At 41.6% G+C, this 25,464-nt stretch overlaps 1 protein-coding gene across 4 annotated transcripts in view; it reads right to left on the bottom strand.

The window, feature by feature from the left end:
- Positions 1-20,420, bottom strand: part of LOC126291794 (uncharacterized) — a 146,181-nt gene extending 125,761 nt beyond the window's left edge. For 2 of the 4 annotated variants that reach the window (XM_049985490.1, XM_049985488.1), the window contains exon 1: positions 20,328-20,373. The gene's annotated coding sequence lies outside the window, so the exon portion shown is untranslated. Of the gene's footprint in view, positions 1-20,327 lie in introns of all 4 variants that reach the window. The other 2 variants (XM_049985487.1, XM_049985489.1) reach the window with 2 other exon arrangements.
- Between the last annotated feature and the right edge of the window lie 5,044 nt (positions 20,421-25,464).

Raw genomic sequence — 25,464 nt, 5'->3', positions numbered from 1 at the left:
TAGATAGTTTATGAATTAAACAATGCAAGTACGCAAAAACAGGCTAAGAAATTAATTATATTTCGGGCGTATTATAGTATTTGACAGTTGTAGCATCGCGCCTTAGAACCTGAATAGTGTAAATTCGTGTAGTCGTCTGTCTTCTGTTATTGTTTTGAACGGCCAGTGTCGGTTGGTCAGTCATTGTGCTCCCTGCCACCGTTGGATAAGCAGCTGCAGCAGCAAGTCGTATAACCCTAGCTTACTTATTTGTTAGATAGTTTAATTAATTTCTTAGCCTGTTTTTGGGTACTTGCATTGTTTAATTCATATATTTCGGGCGTATTATAGTATTTGACAGTTGTAGCATCGCGCCTTAGTACCTGAATAGAGTAAATTCACATAGTCGTCTGTCTTCTGTTATTGTTTTGAACGGCCAGTGTCGGTTGGTCAGTCATTGTGCTCCCTGCCACCGTTGGATAAGCAGCTGCAGCAGCAAGTCGTATAACCCTAGCTTACTTATTTGTTAGATAGTTTAATTAATTTCTTAGCCTGTTTTTGGGTACTTGCATTGTTTAATTCATATATTTCGGGCGTATTATAGTATTTGACAGTTGTAGCATCGCGCCTTAGTACCTGAATAGAGTAAATTCACGTAGTCGTCTGTCTTCTGTTATTGTTTTGAACGGCCAGTGTCGGTTGGTCAGTCATTGTGCTCCCTGCCGCCGTTGGATAAGCAGCTGCAGCAGCAAGTCGTATAACCCTAGCTTACTTATTTGTTAGATAGTTTATGAATTAAACAATGCAAGTACGCAAAAACAGGCTAAGAAATTAATTATATTTCGGGCGTATTATAGTATTTGACAGTTGTAGCATCGCGCCTTAGTACCTGAATACTGTAAATTCGTGTAGTCGTCTGTCTTCTGTTATTGTTTTGAACGGCCAGTGTCGGTTGGTCAGTCATTGTGCTCCCTGCCGCCGTTGGATAAGCAGCTGCAGCAGCAAGTCGTATAACCCTAGCTTACTTATTTGTTAGATAGTTTAATTAATTTCTTAGCCTGTTTTTGGGTACTTGCATTGTTTAATTCATATATTTCGGGCGTATTATAGTATTTGACAGTTGTAGCATCGCGCCTTAGTACCTGAATAGAGTAAATTCATGTAGTCGTCTGTCTTCTGTTATTGTTTTGAACGGCCAGTGTCGGTTGGTCAGTCATTGTGCTCCCTGCCGCCGTTGGATAAGCAGCTGCAGCAGCAAGTCGTATAACCCTAGCTTACTTATTTGTTAGATAGTTTAATTAATTTCTTAGCCTGTTTTTGGGTACTTGCATTGTTTAATTCATATATTTCGGGCGTATTATAGTATTTGACAGTTGTAGCATCGCGCCTTAGTACCTGAATAGAGTAAATTCACGTAGTCGTCTGTCTTCTGTTATTGTTTTGAACGGCCAGTGTCGGTTGGTCAGTCATTGTGCTCCCTGCCGCCGTTGGATAAGCAGCTGCAGCAGCAAGTCGTATAACCCTAGCTTACTTATTTGTTAGATAGTTTATGAATTAAACAATGCAAGTACGCAAAAACAGGCTAAGAAATTAATTATATTTCGGGCGTATTATAGTATTTGACAGTTGTAGCATCGCGCCTTAGTACCTGAATACTGTAAATTCGTGTAGTCGTCTGTCTTCTGTTATTGTTTTGAACGGCCAGTGTCGGTTGGTCAGTCATTGTGCTCCCTGCCGCCGTTGGATAAGCAGCTGCAGCAGCAAGTCGTATAACCCTAGCTTACTTATTTGTTAGATAGTTTATGAATTAAACAATGCAAGTACGCAAAAACAGGCTAAGAAATTAATTATATTTCGGGCGTATTATAGTATTTGACAGTTGTAGCATCGCGCCTTAGTACCTGAATACTGTAAATTCGTGTAGTCGTCTGTCTTCTGTTATTGTTTTGAACGGCCAGTGTCGGTTGGTCAGTCATTGTGCTCCCTGCCACCGTTGGATAAGCAGCTGCAGCAGCAAGTCGTATAACCCTAGCTTACTTATTTGTTAGATAGTTTATGAATTAAACAATGCAAGTACGCAAAAACAGGCTAAGAAATTAATTATATTTCGGGCGTATTATAGTATTTGACAGTTGTAGCATCGCGCCTTAGTACCTGAATACTGTAAATTCGTGTAGTCGTCTGTCTTCTGTTATTGTTTTGAACGGCCAGTGTCGGTTGGTCAGTCATTGTGCTCCCTGCCACCGTTGGATAAGCAGCTGCAGCAGCAAGTCGTATAACCCTAGCTTACTTATTTGTTAGATAGTTTATGAATTAAACAATGCAAGTACGCAAAAACAGGCTAAGAAATTAATTATATTTCGGGCGTATTATAGTATTTGACAGTTGTAGCATCGCGCCTTAGTACCTGAATACTGTAAATTCGTGTAGTCGTCTGTCTTCTGTTATTGTTTTGAACGGCCAGTGTCGGTTGGTCAGTCATTGTGCTCCCTGCCGCCGTTGGATAAGCAGCTGCAGCAGCAAGTCGTATAACCCTAGCTTACTTATTTGTTAGATAGTTTAATTAATTTCTTAGCCTGTTTTTGGGTACTTGCATTGTTTAATTCATATATTTCGGGCGTATTATAGTATTTGACAGTTGTAGCATCGCGCCTTAGTACCTGAATAGAGTAAATTCATGTAGTCGTCTGTCTTCTGTTATTGTTTTGAACGGCCAGTGTCGGTTGGTCAGTCATTGTGCTCCCTGCCGCCGTTGGATAAGCAGCTGCAGCAGCAAGTCGTATAACCCTAGCTTACTTATTTGTTAGATAGTTTAATTAATTTCTTAGCCTGTTTTTGGGTACTTGCATTGTTTAATTCATATATTTCGGGCGTATTATAGTATTTGACAGTTGTAGCATCGCGCCTTAGTACCTGAATAGAGTAAATTCACGTAGTCGTCTGTCTTCTGTTATTGTTTTGAACGGCCAGTGTCGGTTGGTCAGTCATTGTGCTCCCTGCCGCCGTTGGATAAGCAGCTGCAGCAGCAAGTCGTATAACCCTAGCTTACTTATTTGTTAGATAGTTTATGAATTAAACAATGCAAGTACGCAAAAACAGGCTAAGAAATTAATTATATTTCGGGCGTATTATAGTATTTGACAGTTGTAGCATCGCGCCTTAGTACCTGAATAGTGTAAATTCGTGTAGTCGTCTGTCTTCTGTTATTCTTTTGAACGGCCAGTGTCGGTTGGTCAGTCATTGTGCTCCCTGCCGCCGTTGGATAAGCAGCTGCAGCAGCAAGTCGTATAACCCTAGCTTACTTATTTGTTAGATAGTTTATGAATTAAACAATGCAAGTACGCAAAAACAGGCTAAGAAATTAATTATATTTCGGGCGTATTATAGTATTTGACAGTTGTAGCATCGCGCCTTAGTACCTGAATACTGTAAATTCGTGTAGTCGTCTGTCTTCTGTTATTGTTTTGAACGGCCAGTGTCGGTTGGTCAGTCATTGTGCTCCCTGCCACCGTTGGATAAGCAGCTGCAGCAGCAAGTCGTATAACCCTAGCTTACTTATTTGTTAGATAGTTTATGAATTAAACAATGCAAGTACGCAAAAACAGGCTAAGAAATTAATTATATTTCGGGCGTATTATAGTATTTGACAGTTGTAGCATCGCGCCTTAGTACCTGAATACTGTAAATTCGTGTAGTCGTCTGTCTTCTGTTATTGTTTTGAACGGCCAGTGTCGGTTGGTCAGTCATTGTGCTCCCTGCCACCGTTGGATAAGCAGCTGCAGCAGCAAGTCGTATAACCCTAGCTTACTTATTTGTTAGATAGTTTATGAATTAAACAATGCAAGTACGCAAAAACAGGCTAAGAAATTAATTATATTTCGGGCGTATTATAGTATTTGACAGTTGTAGCATCGCGCCTTAGTACCTGAATACTGTAAATTCGTGTAGTCGTCTGTCTTCTGTTATTGTTTTGAACGGCCAGTGTCGGTTGGTCAGTCATTGTGCTCCCTGCCGCCGTTGGATAAGCAGCTGCAGCAGCAAGTCGTATAACCCTAGCTTACTTATTTGTTAGATAGTTTAATTAATTTCTTAGCCTGTTTTTGGGTACTTGCATTGTTTAATTCATATATTTCGGGCGTATTATAGTATTTGACAGTTGTAGCATCGCGCCTTAGTACCTGAATAGAGTAAATTCATGTAGTCGTCTGTCTTCTGTTATTGTTTTGAACGGCCAGTGTCGGTTGGTCAGTCATTGTGCTCCCTGCCGCCGTTGGATAAGCAGCTGCAGCAGCAAGTCGTATAACCCTAGCTTACTTATTTGTTAGATAGTTTAATTAATTTCTTAGCCTGTTTTTGGGTACTTGCATTGTTTAATTCATATATTTCGGGCGTATTATAGTATTTGACAGTTGTAGCATCGCGCCTTAGTACCTGAATAGAGTAAATTCACGTAGTCGTCTGTCTTCTGTTATTGTTTTGAACGGCCAGTGTCGGTTGGTCAGTCATTGTGCTCCCTGCCGCCGTTGGATAAGCAGCTGCAGCAGCAAGTCGTATAACCCTAGCTTACTTATTTGTTAGATAGTTTATGAATTAAACAATGCAAGTACGCAAAAACAGGCTAAGAAATTAATTATATTTCGGGCGTATTATAGTATTTGACAGTTGTAGCATCGCGCCTTAGTACCTGAATAGTGTAAATTCGTGTAGTCGTCTGTCTTCTGTTATTCTTTTGAACGGCCAGTGTCGGTTGGTCAGTCATTGTGCTCCCTGCCGCCGTTGGATAAGCAGCTGCAGCAGCAAGTCGTATAACCCTAGCTTACTTATTTGTTAGATAGTTTAATTAATTTCTTAGCCTGTTTTTGGGTACTTGCATTGTTTAATTCATATATTTCGGGCGTATTATAGTATTTGACAGTTGTAGCATCGCGCCTTAGTACCTGAATAGTGTAAATTCGTGTAGTCGTCTGTCTTCTGTTATTCTTTTGAACGGCCAGTGTCGGTTGGTCAGTCATTGTGCTCCCTGCCGCCGTTGGATAAGCAGCTGCAGCAGCAAGTCGTATAACCCTAGCTTACTTATTTGTTAGATAGTTTATGAATTAAACAATGCAAGTACGCAAAAACAGGCTAAGAAATTAATTATATTTCGGGCGTATTATAGTATTTGACAGTTGTAGCATCGCGCCTTAGAACCTGAATAGTGTAAATTCGTGTAGTCGTCTGTCTTCTGTTATTGTTTTGAACGGCCAGTGTCGGTTGGTCAGTCATTGTGCTCCCTGCCACCGTTGGATAAGCAGCTGCAGCAGCAAGTCGTATAACCCTAGCTTACTTATTTGTTAGATAGTTTAATTAATTTCTTAGCCTGTTTTTGGGTACTTGCATTGTTTAATTCATATATTTCGGGCGTATTATAGTATTTGACAGTTGTAGCATCGCGCCTTAGTACCTGAATACTGTAAATTCGTGTAGTCGTCTGTCTTCTGTTATTGTTTTGAACGGCCAGTGTCGGTTGGTCAGTCATTGTGCTCCCTGCCGCCGTTGGATAAGCAGCTGCAGCAGCAAGTCGTATAACCCTAGCTTACTTATTTGTTAGATAGTTTATGAATTAAACAATGCAAGTACGCAAAAACAGGCTAAGAAATTAATTATATTTCGGGCGTATTATAGTATTTGACAGTTGTAGCATCGCGCCTTAGTACCTGAATACTGTAAATTCGTGTAGTCGTCTGTCTTCTGTTATTGTTTTGAACGGCCAGTGTCGGTTGGTCAGTCATTGTGCTCCCTGCCACCGTTGGATAAGCAGCTGCAGCAGCAAGTCGTATAACCCTAGCTTACTTATTTGTTAGATAGTTTATGAATTAAACAATGCAAGTACGCAAAAACAGGCTAAGAAATTAATTATATTTCGGGCGTATTATAGTATTTGACAGTTGTAGCATCGCGCCTTAGTACCTGAATACTGTAAATTCGTGTAGTCGTCTGTTATTGTTTTGAACGGCCAGTGTCGGTTGGTCAGTCATTGTGCTCCCTGCCGCCGTTGGATAAGCAGCTGCAGCAGCAAGTCGTATAACCCTAGCTTACTTATTTGTTAGATAGTTTAATTAATTTCTTAGCCTGTTTTTGGGTACTTGCATTGTTTAATTCATATATTTCGGGCGTATTATAGTATTTGACAGTTGTAGCATCGCGCCTTAGTACCTGAATAGAGTAAATTCATGTAGTCGTCTGTCTTCTGTTATTGTTTTGAACGGCCAGTGTCGGTTGGTCAGTCATTGTGCTCCCTGCCGCCGTTGGATAAGCAGCTGCAGCAGCAAGTCGTATAACCCTAGCTTACTTATTTGTTAGATAGTTTAATTAATTTCTTAGCCTGTTTTTGGGTACTTGCATTGTTTAATTCATATATTTCGGGCGTATTATAGTATTTGACAGTTGTAGCATCGCGCTTAGTACCTGAATAGAGTAAATTCACGTAGTCGTCTGTCTTCTGTTATTGTTTTGAACGGCCAGTGTCGGTTGGTCAGTCATTGTGCTCCCTGCCGCCGTTGGATAAGCAGCTGCAGCAGCAAGTCGTATAACCCTAGCTTACTTATTTGTTAGATAGTTTATGAATTAAACAATGCAAGTACGCAAAAACAGGCTAAGAAATTAATTATATTTCGGGCGTATTATAGTATTTGACAGTTGTAGCATCGCGCCTTAGAACCTGAATAGTGTAAATTCGTGTAGTCGTCTGTCTTCTGTTATTGTTTTGAACGGCCAGTGTCGGTTGGTCAGTCATTGTGCTCCCTGCCACCGTTGGATAAGCAGCTGCAGCAGCAAGTCGTATAACCCTAGCTTACTTATTTGTTAGATAGTTTAATTAATTTCTTAGCCTGTTTTTGGGTACTTGCATTGTTTAATTCATATATTTCGGGCGTATTATAGTATTTGACAGTTGTAGCATCGCGCCTTAGTACCTGAATACTGTAAATTCGTGTAGTCGTCTGTCTTCTGTTATTGTTTTGAACGGCCAGTGTCGGTTGGTCAGTCATTGTGCTCCCTGCCGCCGTTGGATAAGCAGCTGCAGCAGCAAGTCGTATAACCCTAGCTTACTTATTTGTTAGATAGTTTATGAATTAAACAATGCAAGTACGCAAAAACAGGCTAAGAAATTAATTATATTTCGGGCGTATTATAGTATTTGACAGTTGTAGCATCGCGCCTTAGAACCTGAATAGTGTAAATTCGTGTAGTCGTCTGTCTTCTGTTATTGTTTTGAACGGCCAGTGTCGGTTGGTCAGTCATTGTACTCCCTGCCGCCGTTGGATAAGCAGCTGCAGCAGCAAGTCGTATAACCCTAGCTTACTTATTTGTTAGATAGTTTAATTAATTTCTTAGCCTGTTTTTGGGTACTTGCATTGTTTAATTCATATATTTCGGGCGTATTATAGTATTTGACAGTTGTAGCATCGCGCCTTAGTACCTGAATAGTGTAAATTCGTGTAGTCGTCTGTCTTCTGTTATTGTTTTGAACGGCCAGTGTCGGTTGGTCAGTCATTGTGCTCCCTGCCGCCGTTGGATAAGCAGCTGCAGCAGCAAGTCGTATAACCCTAGCTTACTTATTTGTTAGATAGTTTAATTAATTTCTTAGCCTGTTTTTGGGTACTTGCATTGTTTAATTCATATATTTCGGGCGTATTATAGTATTTGACAGTTGTAGCATCGCGCCTTAGTACCTGAATAGTGTAAATTCGTGTAGTCGTCTGTCTTCTGTTATTGTTTTGAACGGCCAGTGTCGGTTGGTCAGTCATTGTGCTCCCTGCCGCCGTTGGATAAGCAGCTGCAGCAGCAAGTCGTATAACCCTAGCTTACTTATTTGTTAGATAGTTTATGAATTAAACAATGCAAGTACGCAAAAACAGGCTAAGAAATTAATTATATTTCGGGCGTATTATAGTAATTGACAGTTGTAGCATCGCGCCTTACAACCTGAATAGTGTAAATTCGTGTAGTCGTCTGTCTTCTGTTATTGTTTTGAACGGCCAGTGTCGGTTGGTCAGTCATTGTGCTCCCTGCCGCCGTTGGATAAGCAGCTGCAGCAGCAAGTCGTATAACTCTAGCTTACTTATTTGTTAGATAGTTTAATTAATTTCTTAGCCTGTTTTTGGGTACTTGCATTGTTTAATTCATATATTTCGGGCGTATTCTAGTATTTGACAGTTGTAGCATAGCGCTTTAGTGTTCACTTGGTAGATTCTTATTTAAATTGAGTGTGAGTTTCGTACAGGAGGTGCAATTTCGAGTTTGTTACTGTAATCGTAAATTCAGCAGATTGTAGCGCAGTCATTAGGAATTTGTACAGGTTAGTTGATACATACACTGCGTGTTTCGCTTGCGTTATCTAGGCACGGACTTGTTTCAGTAACTGTTGTTCAACATCGATTAGAATGGACAGGGACTGCCATTGCTGTTTTCGGATGAGGGGTGAGTTAGCACGATTGCAGCTGTGAGCGAAGGGATGCCGACTTCGGTCGCGCAGCTTGAGGTTGTTGCCAATGGGCACCACTGTGGGGAGCCGGACTTGGGTATCACGGGGATGTCAACCTCGTCCCGTCTGTCCCCAGATTGGTCTGCCGCTGTGGTTGCCCCGGTTGCTGCCCGCAGTGGGGCTGAGCCCTCGCCTGTGGTTGATTGGGAGGTCGTTCCAAGGCGTGGCGGGCAGCGAAAGGCGTCCCCGGAGGCTGATCAGAAAGCCTCCCCTGTGCGTCTGACAAACCGGTTTCAGGCACTGTCTCTGGCTGAGCCAGATGCAGCTGCCTGCCCTGTTCCAGAAGATCATTCTCACCCTTCAAGGTCCGGGCAATCGCAGAGGGTGGGCTTACTGGTAGTTGGGAGCTCCAATGTTAGGCGTGTAAGGAGGGGAAGAAATCCAGTGTGCATTCCAGGACGAGTCATTCCTGCTGTGGAGAGGGTCCTTCCGGATGCTATGAAGAGCACAGGGTGCAGCCAGCTGCAGGTGGTGGCACATGTCGGCACTAACGACGTGTGTCGCTTTGGATCTGAGGAAATTCTCTCTGCATCTGATTTGGTGAAGGCTGCCGGTCTTGCTTACGAGATGAAGACAGAGCTCACCATCTGCAGCATTGTTGACAGAACCGACTGCGGATCTTTGGTGCAGAGCCAGGTGGAGGATCTGAATCAGAGGCTCAGACGGTTTTGCGACCGTATTGGCTGCAGATTCCTTGACTTGCGCCATAGGGTGGTGGGGTTTCGGGTTCTGCTGAATAGGTCAGGAGTTCACTGCACTCAGCTGGCGGCTACACGGGTAGCGGAGGCTGTGTGGCGTGGACTGGGCGGTTTTTTTAGGTTAGAAGGCCTCGGGAAAGTGCGGGATGGGTTGCAATGTCAAAGGGTGCTTGGCAATTACAGGACGTGCTTGGATCAAGGAACAATCGGAATTATAGTTGTAAATTGTTGTAGTTGCGCTGGAAAAGTCCCTGAGCTTCAAGCGCTAATAGAAAGCACAGAAGCTGATATCGTTATAGGTACGGAAAGCTGGCTAAAGCCTGAAATAAGTTCTGCAGAAATTTTTACTAAGTCTCAGACGCTCTTCAGGAAAGATAGATTAGGCAGAATTGGTGGTGGAATGTTTGTGTCTGTCAGTAGTGGTTTATATTGTAGTGAAGTCGAAGTAGATACTGTGTGCAAATTGGTATGGGTGGAGGTTATACTTAACAGCCAAATTAAGTTAATAATAGGCTCCTTCTACCGACCCACAGACTCCGATGATAGTTGCGGAACAGTTCAGAGAAAGTTTGAGTCTCGTAACAAATAAATACCCCACTCATACGGTTATAGTTTGTGGGGACTTCAACCTACCCTCGGTATGTTGCCAAAATACTTGTTCAATACCGGTGGTAGGCAGAAAACGTCTTCCGAGATTGTCCTAAATGCTTTCTCCGAAAATTATTTCGAGCAGTTAGACCACGAACCCATGCGAATTGTAATGGTTGTAAAAACACACTTGACCTCTTAGCCACAAACAATCCAGAGCTGATAGAGAGCATCATGACTGATACAGGGATTAGTGATCACAAGGTCGTTGTAGCTAGGCTCAATACCATTTCCTCCAAATCCATCAGAAACAAACTGTAAGTAGGCTGTTTAGGTTTTTTATTGGTAACGCCGCCGCCATGTAGCGCTCTGTATAAAAATCACTGGCTGTGCCATGTGTAGTCTGTGGCTGGTTTGCATTGTTGTCTGCCATTGTAGTGTCGGGCAGTGGCAGCTGGATGCTAACAGCATGTAGCGTTGCGCAGTTGGAGGTGAGCCGCCAGCAGTGGTGGACGTGGGGAGACAGATGGCGGAGTTTTGTAATTTGTAAGACTGGATGTCATGAACTATCATATATATTACGACTATTAAGGTAAATACATTGTCTGTTCTGTATTAAAATCTTTCATTTGCTAACTATACCTACCAGTAGTTAGTGCCTTCAGTAGTTTGAATCTTTTATTTAGCTGGCAGTAGTGGCGCTCGCTGTATTGCAGTAGCTTGAGTAACGAAGATTTTTGTGAGGTAAGTGATTTGTGAAACGTATAGGTTAATGTCAATCGGGGCCATTTTTTCGTAGGGATTTTTGGAAGTCAGATTGCGTTGCGCTAAAGATATTGTCTCAGTTTAAGCACAGTCGTGTATAAATTGTTCTAAAGGGACGTTTCATATGGACCAGTCTTGTATAATTTTTCGAAGGGGACGTTTCATATGTCGACCCTTAGCCACGGAGCCTCACTGGAATCTTCTGATTTTTTTCTTGTAGTTTGTGTAGTTAGTGTAGCCTTTGTTTATTGCTAGCGCGTAATTGAAGAATTTCCTTTGTAGTTGCAGTCTTTCATTCTTGTACAGTAAAACAGTTGTGGCATGCATGTAGATGTGCATCAAGTATTTCGCAGGTGCGCTTGCGATTAACTAGATATTATTTTCAGTGCTATGTTAATGTGTTCTCTTATTTTTGTTCTTCAAATTTTGTTTTTGTGTTGTCGTGTGAAAAACGTAACACTAGGCTCCAAAGTAAACTGAGAAATGATAGTGAAGACGAAAGCAGTGTGTTAGCGTCACCATGTAATGAACTCACTAACGTTCAAAGTAGTAATTTGGTAATAGCGCATAGGGAGATGGAGCGGGCTGCAAATAATGGTGTAGGCAGTGAAACAATTAGTGAACAGGGAAGCATTATCGATCGATCGGTCGGAAACAGCTCGCCTCAGGATTCCGAAATAAGACACTATCTTGCAAATACTGTAGATTCAGATTTTGCGTCCTCACCGTTTTCTCAAATAAATCAAGACACATTTTCTGCTTTTCAAAATGCGAATATTGCCGGTTCAAATGCACTGCCGAAAAGCACTGAGGAACATGTTTCAGACACCAGTGCACTGTTATTACAGTTAATGCAACAAATGGGACAAAGGCTACAAAAGTTACACCACACTCGAACAAACACGTGAAGATTTAACTACTGAGTTACATAACATTGAATCGAAATGTCAAAAAATCTGTAATGACGTAAAAACACATTTGTGAGCATTTTCAACCTATTTTTTCGCGGCATGAAAACGCATTACAGAATCACGAAGCAGCCATAAAAGAATTGCAAACTGTTGTTTGTGAAAATCATGACACCTTGCAAGCTGAAATGGACTCAGTTGCATCCACCGATCCGGTCACGCAACTTGAAATCGAATCTACTGTGTCTAAGTTTTCCTGAGTTCTTGCAACACAAATGGACACTCTCAAACTTGGTTCAGAAAAACACACTGAGGAAATGTGTTCACTATCGGAGAAAGTAGCCGAACTTTCAGATCAGTTCACTAACTTATCTACAAAGGTAGATGATGATCTGAATGATACAGAAGAGTGCGAACAAATTAGGAAATTCAAACAAAATCGGAATCAAATTAATACACAACACCAAAGAGAAATCTGGCAAGTGCAAGATCAGCTGACACAGGTAATACTAGAATTACGTATTTCAGAGGACAGTCGCGCTCCAACACGGGAAGAGGGACTTATAAATACGGAAAAGACACAAAATAATAACACAGGGCAGTTCGGAAATTGTGAAAGAAATTGGCAAGGTGCACCGAATTTTGAGATGGAACTGCCGACACGACGTAACAATGAACGATATGCTACCCGCCGACACGATGATTTTGACTATAAGCTGTTCATTACTGCACGTAAATTCAAAACATTTAAGAATTCTGGCAACGACATTCATCCACAAGCGTGGCTCCATCAATTCTCTCATTGTTTTCCTCCCAACTGGTCATTAGAGCACAGATTAGAATTTATGTGTGGCTACTTGGAGAATGAACCAGCTGTAAGAATGCGATCTGTCATTCACGATTGTCATAGTGAAGGAGAATTTTATCATGCATTCCTCTCAGCATATTGGTCTCAAGCTACACAAGACCGAGTAAAACATAGCATCATAATGATGAAACATTTCGAACAATCTGAATTTTCCAGTCTTGTCAAATATTTTGAAGACATGTTACATAAGTATCAGTATCTTTCAAACCCATACAGCCCCTCAGAACTCATCCGCATTTGCTTAATCAAATTACCTGAACATTTACGCCACATTATTTTAGCAGGACCATGCAAAGACGACATTGAAGCTTTTCAGGGACTGTTACAAGAACTGGAAATTGACACTGACAATCGCGGAACGCGAAAACAGGAGCACAACAATTACAGGTCACACCTGTCACAATTCCGCGATGACAGAAATAAACACAAGGCTATTCGTACAACGTAAATCGTGACTAAACAGACACCACCCGTATGACAACCGTTGGCAGAGTAGTAATTAGTACAGGGAAAGATCACCTCTCCACGGTAATGACTATCACAGAGACAATCAGAGAAACAGACAATATGGAAACCAAAATAATTATCAAGAGAGACGGAATAACTTAAGACGCAACGGTCCAGCGCGCAGTTACGATTCAGGGAGAAATTCTCCACCACGTGACCGACAAGAAAGAAACTATGGAATCTACAGACATGACACACGATATGATCGTAACGACAGACCTGAATTGCAGCAGAACTGGCGGGATTCAAAGAGCAGGGCCCTCTCGGCAAGGTGAATTTGTAGAAGTTAGGTCTCCTAATCCCAATAACGACGCACGCCAACAAAGAGATAGCAGACAATGACTCGCACCGCAGGTAGCCACGTGCGCTGGCTGGCTCAGAGAAAAATAACATAGGCGCTAACCTTGAGAAAAACTCCAGTATTCTTTACCGACGTATACCGCATGATAATTGCGTTCAAGTTTAAAGTCTGAGTACTATGAAGAGCAAAGGATTTCACCATATTTCACATGTAAAACCGTTTGAGAGATAATCTGCTTTTTAACTTAGTCATTGCCATAAAATTTTTCACTTCACGCCGCTAGTACAATTTGTCAGACTTAGAATCTGTTAACATGCAACAATGTTTTGAAGTTCACTATCCAGTCTAGAACCTACGGAACATACTTAGACAGTATTTACTAGTGCATTGTTATAGTGACCGGACATCAGTGTTATTGCGTGTGTACATTCTTGCTTGTTAGTTGCACAATTACGTAACGACTGTAAGGCTCACATACTTAGAACATTTACCAGTATTGCTAATGAGATTTTAATGCAACATTTTGGTTTACTTGAAAATACATTCTGGATTTAAAGTACTTTCTGTGAGATTCCAGATGACACAGTTGTTAGAATCGTGTAGCTGTCACATAAACTATCACGACGCTACTAATGAGTGACAATTAACAATGTTGGTTTTGCAGTTTATCTGTTTTATATCTGCACAGTTTTTCTGAATTTTTCTGAATTTTTCTGGAAAGTAAAACATGTTTTAGTAGTAGCTTTTGTGGTATAGCTACAAGGACAGTCTTTTCCGTAGCACAACTGTACGTTACAGCACAGTACTTTCATCACGGCAATAAGCGTAATAATTAAGATTTCTATACCCAAAGTATTTCACTTTTGTTTATCATGAGGTCAGTACATTGACTTCTGCAGAACTTAGCTATCAGAGGACGATAACTACGACACTTCCACAGATTATCTTAAAACATGACGCACAGTTTAGCGCTACAGTACACGTGTTTGCGTCATTAAAAATAAATGTTTTAAGTACAAAATTAAAGATATTTGAAATACAATGATACAAAGGTTTTCCGTGATACAGATTACAGCAATGGAATGAAATGTAACATCTGAGGATATAATTACATTAATCCTCAGGGGTGTACACACCTACTTTGTGTACCATGTGTTTGGCAAGCACAAGGAGCCCTAGCTGATATATTTGCTTATACAATTTTACACATCGGTACCATATTTCTCTAACACATAAATTACACAGGTCTGATTATTTAACTGAGAGACAAACATTTTTTTTACTACGTCAGTGACAGATGTTTACGCAATTACACAGCTGGATAACTTCACACTTATGAAATTGTATTTTGTCTGTACTTTGTGAACTCTTCATATTTTTTCAGAACCATTGTGATACACTATGAGAGCTTTGAATGATGTATTTTGTATGGGATCATGATTTTTAAAGTACGTTTGAGGTAGATGACACTATTGAAATGAGCAGAGAATTTTTTAGGTTTTGACATTATTGCAGAAAGCTACGGTGTTTTAGAGATTTGACTGAGGTGTTATGATATTTTTACGACGACGATGTGTATTATGCTGTTAAGGTATGTTTATGATCAATAAGATGATGCTACCCTATGAGGAATTTGATTGTGCTACGTATTTCTTATGATCAAATATGGAAGAAGTGTCAATGAATATGTATATGTATAATAAGGTAAGGAATAATGAGTAGTGGTTAGGGACTCTGATTTGTGAAAAAGGTTGTTGGAAACCAAGCATCGTACTTTAAGAGTTATGAAATGTATGTAAATGCGTGAATGTATTACAATGGCGACGGAACTTTTTTGAACACGGTTATATTTATAGGATTTTATTTTCTATATATTTATAACGCCAATTCTCAAACTGTGAAAATGTTTTTATATGAGACTGTCACTGTAGCGTTAACTGCTGTCATAAATATTTCAATAAGAAAGGTAAGTGACCTTGACATAATGCGTTTTGGGCGCCCAGCTGAGAGGTAGTCTGACAAAAGAAAGCCATTAGGTAAAAAAAAAAGAGGCCATTATCCTCGCTATTGACATTCATTCCTTTGTAGAAAGCATCGTAAATACGACAGTCAAACTTAAAAACATATGATTATACTGTGAACCTCTTATTTACTGAAATGAAATGAGAAACGTTTCATGTCTATTGGCTTGCTAGTTGGAAGATTGTTTACTGCATTATGAAATGGCTTATGGCTAGCGAATGACGTTTCACGCCTTGCTTTGCCTATTTTGTTTAATATCTAATTTCTAGGTGCACTGCAGCATTGGTTAAAATAAAATTTTTTAGATGCACTAATATAAATATTTTCTGTCTACAGATCCAGTATATAATAATGTGATATACTTCCAAAAAAAGTGAGGGAGCACAAAAAGAAATTTCCCTTCACAGGAACTGCATACATAACTTTCTTTTCAAGTACTTGGTAATTTATTTCATTGAATAAGTAGTGGTGCACCATTTTAATTACATAGTACACTGAAGACAACACAGATAAGGGACATGTATATTCACATCTTAATGTCTATTTTTTCTGCTTGTGGGTTTGTCATGTTTAGATATAAGTTATTACATTTATTGCTGCTTGCTTTGCTTACCTGCACCTTTTTTCATTGCTGTTTGTATTAATTGTTTTGTGCTGCTGCATTGCCTCGTCCCTTAGTTTAGCATCTGAGCTCAGTAGATTTAAGTTAGCTTAAGAGGGGGTAGCCTATATAAGAGAATGAGTTGCGATGGATTTGAAGAAATGCACTGAGAGGTTATATGAGAAAGGCATAGAAAGCAGGTATAGATAGAACCTTTTGGAAATAATGAATGAAGGGAGATCTCCAAGAAGTAAAGTAAGTTTTGTTTGCAAAATACTGCAGTCAAACAAACCCTGCCCTTTCCTTGTGTTATCCCACTATGTGTTTGTGTACCCTTGTGTATTTATGTTCTTCCTGTCTTTATATGTTTATCAGATAAGACTTACGTTGCAGAATTTTTCTAATACTAAGCTACATTCACTATGATGAGGAATACTGTTATGTTATTAATGCAAATTATATTTGAGAATGTTATTTACTTTGTAAAGATGTTTACATATTATTTATTCTGTTTTGTTCTAATGCTCATGTGTGAAGTTGACGTTTCAAAAGTTACTCTGATCTTTTATGTATGTACTTATGTCGTAATTTTTGTAACACTGATGTATTTGCTATTTCGATTCTTTTGTAAAGTCTTTCCTACTACAAATGTTATCTGTATTGTTATGTTCTTTAATGATATATTTTGTACCTTTGTTATTGTATTCCTATGTTATAAAATTGTAATTGACACCAGTTCATCAAATTAAGTAACTTGTAAATTACATTTCACTGCACACGTTTCTGTTGGTCATAGTATATGGACAATATGTGAGAAGTAGACTGAGTGTGTTTGCACGTGTGTTAATAATTCAGTAAGGGACTGGATAACAGCATTGCTGGTTCTAAGGACATTTCAAAAACAATTTTTGTGAGTGCACAAGTGGTGGTTATGGACTTGTTATATTCTCTGCATGACTCTTCAATGGTGATTGTGCGCCTGCACAGTCGCAACAGATGGCTGCTGGCTATCTCTACAAGGACTACAGTGGGTCTACACCCTTGATAACCAACCAATACCCTTATTTCTACAAGGACTGCAGTGGATCTACACCTCTGGTGGCCCACCAATACCGTAATCTCTACCAGGACTACAATGGGTCTACTCTGTGACGACCTACCTACCAATATTCTTTAAAACTTCGACTGACTGTGCTGTGGGTTTGCTCTGTTGTGGCCCATTACCTGTCTGCATGTCAAGAGTCAGCACTGTCTTTCCGTTGGAAGGACAACACTACTTCTTCAAGACTGCATGGAAATCCACTACTTCCATGTGCATTTTCTTTTACTACTCGGACTTTGAGAAAAACATTGCAGTTTAACTTTGATGAATGATCAGGACTGTCTTTATGGACTGTGAGAATTTTTAGCTTTTGACCAACATTGTATCGATAAGTGTGTGCATTTGATTTGTCATTGTAATTATGAAAAAATTTTCAAATCTGTATTGGCCACTGCCCAAAAAATTTGCAAATTTTTTGTGGGGAGCGTGGGGGCTATGTAAGTAGGCTGTTGAGGTTTTTTTATTGGTAACGCCGCCGCCACGTAGCGCTCTGTATAAAAATCACTGGCTGTGCCGTGTGTAGTCTGTGGCTGGTTTGCATTGTCTGCCATTGTAGTGTTGGGCAGTGGCAGCTGGATGCTAACAGCATGTAGCGTTGCACAGTTGGTGAGCCGCCAGCAGTGGTGGACGTGGGGAGAGAGATGGCGGAGTTTTGTAATTTGTAAGACGATGTCATGAACTATCATATATATTACGACTATTAAGGTAAATACATTCTGTTCTGTATTAAAATCTTTCATTTGCTAACTATACCTACTAGTAGTTACTGCCTTCAGTAGTTTGAATCTTTTATTTAGCTGGCAGTAGTGGCGCTCGCTGTATTGCAGTGGCTTGAGTAACGAAGATTTTTGAGAGGTAAGTGATTTGTGAAATGTATAGGTTAATGTTAATCGGGGCCATTCTTTCGTAGGGATTTTTGGAAGTCAGATTGCGTTGGGCTAAAAATATTGTCAGCTTAAGCAGTCTTGTATAATTGTTCTAAGGGGACGTTTCAAAACGCAAAATAATTTTATTTAAAAAAGCGGATAAAGTGTCACTAGAAGCCTTCCTAAAAGACAATTTCCATTCCTTCCGAACTGTCTATGTGAATGTAGAAGAGATGTGGCTCAAATTCAAAGATATAGTAGCAACAGCAATTGAGCTATTCATACGTCATAAATTGGTAAGAGATGGAACGGATCCCCCGTGGTACACAAAAAAGGTCCGAACGCTGTTGCAGAGGCAACAGAAAAAAGCATGCGAAGTTCAGAACGCGAAATCCCGAAGATGGCCTAAAATTTAGACACGCGAAATTTGGCACGTACTTCGATGCGAGATGCCTTTAATAGGTTCCACAACGAAACAGTCTCGAAATTTGGTAGAAAATCCGAAGAAATTCTGGTCGTATGTAAAGTACACAAGCGGCAAGATGCAGTCAATACCTGCGCACTCATATACAACCACTCGCTCACCGATAGATCTGTGCCTACAGATTGGAAAATTGCACAGGTCGCACCAGTGTTCAAGAAGGGTAGTAGGAGTAATCCATTTAACTACAGACCTATATCATTGACGTCAGTTTGCAGTAGGGTTTTGGAGCATATACTGTATTCAAACATTGTGAATCACCTCGAAGGGAATGATCTATTGCCACGTAATCAGCATGGCTTCAGAAAACATCGCTCTTGAGCAACACAGCTAGCTCTTTATTAGCACGAAGTAATGGCCGCTATCGACAGGGATCTCAAGTTGATTCCGTATTTCTAGATTTCCGGAAAGCTTTTGACACCGTTCCTCACAAGCGACTTCTAATCAAGCTGCGGAGCTATGGGTATCGTCTCAGGAAATCACGAATCGAGTCGCACAACTGTCAGGAAGGTCGCAGTTCGTAGTAATAGACGGCAAATCATCGAGTAAAACTGAAGTGATATCAGGTGTTCCCCAGGGAAGCGTCCTGGGACCTCTACTGTTCCTGATCTATATAAATGACCTGGGTGACAATCTGAGCAGTTCTCTTAGGTTGTTAGCAGATGACGCTGTAATTTACCGTCTAGTAACGTCATCCGAAGACCAGTATCAGTTGAAAAGCGGTTTAGAAAAGATTGCTGTATGGTGTCAGGTGGCAGTTGACGCTAAATAACGAAAAGTGTGAGATGATCCACAGGAGTTCCAAAAGAAATCCGTTGGAATTCGATTACTCGATAAATAGTACAATTCTCAAGGCTGTCAATTCAACTAAGTACCTGGGTGTTAAAATTACGAACAACTTCAGTTGGAAGGACCACATAGATAATATTGTCGGGAAGGCGAGCCAAAGGTTGCGTTTCATTGGCAGGACACTTAGAAGATGCAACAAGTCCACTAAAGAGACAGCTTACACTACACTCGTTCGTCCTCTGTTAGAATATTGCTGCGCGGTGTGGGATCCTTACCAGGTGGGATTGACGGAGGACATCGAGAGGGTGCAAAGAAGGGCAGCTCGTTTTGTATTATCGCGTTATAGGGGAGAGAGTGTGGCAGATATGATACACGAGTTGGGATGGAAGTCATTACAGCATAGACGTTTTTCGTCGCGGCGAGACCTTTTTACGAAATTTCAGTCACCAACTTTCTCTTCCGAATGCGAAAATATTTTGTTGAGCCCAACCTACATAGGTAGGAATGATCATCAAAATAAAATAAGAGAAATCAGAGCTCGAACAGAAAGGTTTAGGTGTTCGTTTTTCTCGCTCGCTGTTCGGGAGTGGAATAGTAGAGAGATAGTATGATTGTGGTTCGATGAACCCTCTGCCAAGCACTTAAATGTGAACTGCAGAGTAGTTGTGTAGATGTAGATGCAGATGGTACGCACTTCGATTTTTGCGATTACTTGACACAGTGGTGCTCGAGTTAGTAGCGGCTTTCCACTAGAGTTGTCAGTGCTATCGGGCGTTAAGTGAAGGCCGTCGCCCACTGCGTCGCCATGGTGACAGCTAATGCCTGAAATTCTCAAATATGCTGTTCTCGGCACTCTCTTGGCACTCCGAATACAGAGCTCCCCGTCGATTTCCGACATGGAATGTCGAGTGTGTCTGGGTGAAGCTATGTTCAAGGTCGGAAACCTTTCCACGTGTATCACTTGAGTACAGATGACAGCTCCGCCAACGCACTGCCCTTTTGACGCCACCGCCATCTCTATTTATGCGTATCGCTATCCGATGACGCTTGTCACCCCAGTGCGCTACATTTTCTTTCTACGCATCGCTGTCGCGAGGACGAGAGTCGACTAATTACAGAGCGCACATAGGCTTTCGAGCGTTTAATCATCCTGTGCTGCATCCGTGTATTGAACAGGAAGAAGCCCTACTAGCTGTTACAACGGGAAGTACGCTTCGCCATGCTCTAGACAGTAATTTGCAGACTGTGGATGTAGACTCCACGATGTACACGCAATAGAGAAGCAGGTAGGAAGCACGTGAACACGTCGCTCAGCGCAGCGAACTTACGTTTATGGAGAGTCCGGTTATTGCGGCGGCGGCGAGATGACCCGCGCTGTAAGACCTTAGCCGAGGCCGCGTCACGCAGCCCAGCGCGCATGCGCTCAGCCCGCTTCCTCTTGCGCAAGGCGCCACAACCGATGTGACGTCACGCCAGCTGGCTCCGCGCCACGACAGAGCGCTGTCTGTGTTGGCAGTGGCTCTCCCTGGAGCTGGCCATGCCGCGGCGAGACCTGACAAGGGCAACAGGTTTCTCGGTGCGGCGAAATGCTAAATTTTATTACGGTTTGGAGGGGATGAATTACACAACACAGTGAAGGTCTTGGATTAATAAAGAAGTGCGAGAATAAGTTAAGTATAAACCACTCATTAAATCTGTCTCGCGGGACATTATCTACGATACTGCGAAACACAAAACAAATGAAGCACTGCAGTTGTTCATCTCGGGTGTGTGTGAAATACTTTGGAAATTGTTACTAACTGGAAATGGTGAAGAAACGTAAGATCACCTTGTCATGCCTTGCCTACTTTCGTGGCCAATGTTAGATGACAATTTTATTTTTACTGTTTTTAGTCTAGAATGTGATGCAGTAGTTTCTAAAAGACAATTACTGCCAGCTGCTACGAGGAAAAGAAAATGACCGTAACAAGAAATTTTGGAAAAAACATTTTTTTTTACTTCAATTTCATAGTTATATAGTTAGTAGTAATTTTGCTAAAAACTGAGACATCAAACTGTTGCTGAAACGGAACAACTGAGTCTTGTGAAGTACGAAAGTATTTTACTCGTATTTATCGCAGACTCCGTGCGCGACACAGCGCGTGTTTGTTTGCCGCCGCCGCTCACATTTATACTACCGAGAATATTCCCTATCCCCCAAATCTCTTTTTCTTAATTTTCTGTTCTTATTGACTTCGCCATTCAATGATCACCCAAATCAGCGATATACGCTATAGAAAATTAACTGCATGTAGTTTCAGGCCACTAATTCCGTTAAAACTGCGTAATTTTATTTGCGGGTATGGTTCTGTGAAAGCCAAGTTTTATTCGAAGTACACTAAAAGGTTATTGTGCACAGGTGTGCATTGTCCGCAAAACTTGGTTATTGCAGCTGCAATGCCTCTGCATCCCATTAAAACATTTTGCCCGCCGTTATACTTTCATGAATCAAAAACCAAATGAGCGGAGAAGACAAGGAACGTAGTAGGTCTCTGAGCCAAAGTAATCTGTTCCGCGCAGATCGCCCCGTGTTTTTCTAGTCGTCAGATAGATGTCACGACTGATGAGACTAAGTACTGTTCTGTGCACTAAGTTTTTGTCAAAATTGTGACATTCCGTATATTTCAGTTTTCATTTATATTTCTTTGTTGGAGAATCGAAACACATGTTTATATCTAGAAATTCAGCCGACGTCCGTATCGTTGTCATTTCATGAACTTGCACTAAATTTGTATTATTTCTAGATTCTTCACTGTTTGCCAGATCAGTAAAAATACTTCAGTACATTCGATATGGCCATTTCAGACTGTTTGTTTCGTATCTCTGTTTGCTCGTTACCACACGTCAGCGCTCTGTTTCGCAGAGGAGTGAAGGCGCACGTGAACGCACGACGTCGCGCGGAGAAAGAGAGGGCGTCCGGCCGGGGCTCAGCTGCCGGCCGGCATAGCTCTGAGGTGGGCGGACCACGGCACTTACACTGCCAAATTACTTTGTCAAATATATTTGACGGAATATTTGATCACATCTTTGACAAAAAATATGACGTAGTGCAAGACGGGGTGTTACACTGTCAAAGTTCAAGATGGCTGACAACTTCTTGTTAACCGTAACGGTTGCATGTACCACCATTGCACTGTGTGCATATGTGGTAGACAAGCGGGGGGAAAAAAAGGAAACAAACCTGGGAGAAGCCGTGGGTTTTACGACGACACATTCAACAAAACTTGTTACGTGAGCTTATAGTGAAGCACGTCAAGTCATACATCAATTACTTAAGAGTGGATGGCCATAGATTTCTGTATATGCTCAGAGAAGTGTATCCTCATATCACGAGGCACAGTGAGGCTACCTTCTGCAGATGTAGCAGTTCTTAAGGGAATATTGTAACACTCACATATCTTGCTACAGGAGACGTTAGATTACGAAGGTTGGAGACCTGACCTGACCTAACCTATTCTTGTATTCAACATGCCTCTCGTTGTATAGCGCCTCATCAGCTTCATACATCTCTATTTCTGCAATTGTTGGCGCACACCAACTGTATTTACCCGCAATGTTCATAAAAACACTACAGACGACAGAATGCAGCGATGCCAGCGCTCCATGTGGTAACATGTCTTCTGTTCACTGCAATGTGACAAGCGACTTCTTTGATCAAATATACAGCGCGGCCCTAGATTTGATCAAATATTGGACGACATTTGACAAAGTTCGTATTACACCATCAAATATCTTTGATAGTTTAATACTGGCCAAAGATATTTGGCAAATTTTGGCATAGCGCATGTGTCCACCTCAGTTTTCACGTGCGCCTACTCAACACTTTATGTGGTCGTCGCCCAACTGCGGCCGGGTAAGTTATTTGTGCCACCCACCGTTCTAATCGTATGCATATAGTAACTAACGCCCGAATCAAAATACGCCAACTAACGTTGAGAATTTTTTAGGGGTGTATTTTTCGTTTTTCACTGAGCAGGAAAACTAGTTACATAACGAAAACGAGACTGAGGAAAAAAGTAGTTGAACTGTTTATTATTTCAATAGTGAACGCCATAAGTGTTTAAACATTTATCCCACTGTGAGACAACTCAAAATGTTTGCGGTTCCCTGCGGGATCATGGCTGTGCCGAGCGTGCACTCCTCCTCCTTCACATGATATCTTGTGAACCGTGGATGAATGGCTTCACACGGGTGCCATATTCCTTGACTTCCGGAAAGCGTTTGAAGTGGAGCACCAAGTCAGACTCCCAACTAAGGTACGCGCATATGGGATTGGTTCCCAAGTATGTAAGTGGCTCGAAGACTTCTTAGGTAATAGAACCCAGTACGTTGTCCTCGATGGTGTGTTCATCGCTGGGGCACTCCGGAGGTGAGGGTATCATCTGAAGTGTGGTAGGTCCGGTGTTGTTTTCTATCTACATAAATGATCTTTTGGATAGGGTGGAAACCAATGTGCGGCTGTTTGCTGATGATGCTGTGGTGTACGGGAAGGTGTCGTTGAGTGACTGTAGGAGAATCGAAGAGTACTTGGACAGGGTTTGTGATTGATATAAAGAATGGCAGTTAACTCTAAATACAGATAAATGTAAATTAATGCAGATAAATAGGAAAAAGAATCCTGTAATGTTTGTGTCAAGCGCTACAGTACTAATGGAATATTCAGTCACGTCGATTAAATATTTGGACGTAACATTGCAGAGCGATATGAAGTGGGACGAACATGTAATGGCAGTTGTGGGGAAGGCGGATAGTCGTCTTCGGTTCATTGGTAGAATTTTGGGAAGATGTGGTTCATCTGTAAAGCAGACCGCTTATAAAACACTAATACGACCTATTCCTGAATACTGCTCGAGCATTTGGTATCCCTATGAGGTCGGATTGAGGGAGGACATAGCAGTAACAAATCTAGCAGCCCGCCTCTGAATTGCTTCTAGGTTTGATCATCACGCGAGTGTTACGGAAATGCTTCAGGAACTCGGGTGGGAGTCTCTAGAGGAAAGGAGGCGTTCTTTTCGTGAATCGCTACTGAGGAAATTTAGAGAACCCGCATTTGAGGCTGACTGCAGTACAATTTTACTGCCGCCAACTTATCTTTGTGGTCTTTCCGCTAAATGTAAGAGAGATTAGGGCTCGTACAGAGGCATATAGGCAGTCATTTTTCTCTCGTTCTGTTTGGGAGTGGAACAGGGAGAGAAGATGATAGTTGTGGTACCCTCCGGCACGCACCGTCGATGTAGATGGAATCGACGGCCACAAATGTGTCCCTTCACGGCGCCAGAAATAAGAGGTCGGCACTACACGTAGGATCTGTCGGCGCTTTCCAGCGAAACTTCCGCAGTGTAGTCAAAACAAGAGGCGTGCCAGCTTCCGGGAAGTGATGACGGCCCTGCGAGGGAGCGCCGGTCAGTGACTTAGTTCGGACGAAGTGCACGTACCTCTGGCGCCGTGTTCCGGGAAATCGACGGCGACGAAGAGGTGTGTGCCCGGGTACGACAACTGTTGAGCGGCCACCCGCCAACATTTCTCCACGAAATCATTGACCGTCTTTCTCACTGTGCGATAAATGTTTCAGCACTTACGTCTGTTTATTATTTCAGAACTAACAATTTACTTATTTGGAGACAAGACTGACGTCGGTGATCTGTCACTTTTCTCCGCCTGTTTACATTAAGCTTACCTTAAGGGTCAAAGTAAAATTGACTGTTTACCTCAGGGGCGGGCCACTGCTCCTCTCACATCCTCCAATCACACAATGTTTCGTTCAGTCTTTGTGTCCCAGTGCTGCCAATTTACAGACGCGTGCGACTTGGACTGATCAGCTGCTGTGTCACAAATCTGGACTCGGAGGTAACGTGGTCTCGTCTCGTTAATGAGCACTGCAGAAACGGTCATCTTCAAATGTGGTACTTATTTCTAGCAAGGAATATGCAATTTAATTGAAAACTGTAAAATGATTTGAACGTCACTCAGAGAAACTACCGAATATGAGACATCATCACAAAAGTTAAATTAAGGCAGTTGTAGTACACTGATTACTACTACAATTGCTGTTATTAGCCAATTACTTGTCCTCTCACACAGACAACACTCCATCAGGCAGTTACAGTGTCACAACTCTCGGGGCACTCATCTCGAGACGAGCAACAGCCGACACGCACTTTTCTCACATCACGTTGGCAGGTTCTTACCCCATTCTGTGGCATCTGGTGTCAGGCGTACTAGGTGAGTGCTCTGCCAAGCGGGTGCAATTATTATTCGTACATCAGAAGTATTTTGACGATTTATCATAACCACTGCAAATATGCTTGAAATATGAGCCCTAGTGCCTCAGTTAAGCTACAATTTATTTTCGTCCTTACTTCTTAACGCAACGGAATGGACAACGCATCTGACTAATAGCTAGTGCACATTTCTGATGGCAGGGTG

This window comes from Schistocerca gregaria, chromosome 9, assembly GCF_023897955.1.
Source record: "Schistocerca gregaria isolate iqSchGreg1 chromosome 9, iqSchGreg1.2, whole genome shotgun sequence".
In the NCBI taxonomy this organism is placed as follows: Eukaryota; Metazoa; Arthropoda; class Insecta; order Orthoptera; family Acrididae; genus Schistocerca; species Schistocerca gregaria.
The sequence above is the reverse complement of the archived record's forward strand: the minus strand, read 5'-3'. Positions and strand labels throughout refer to the sequence as shown.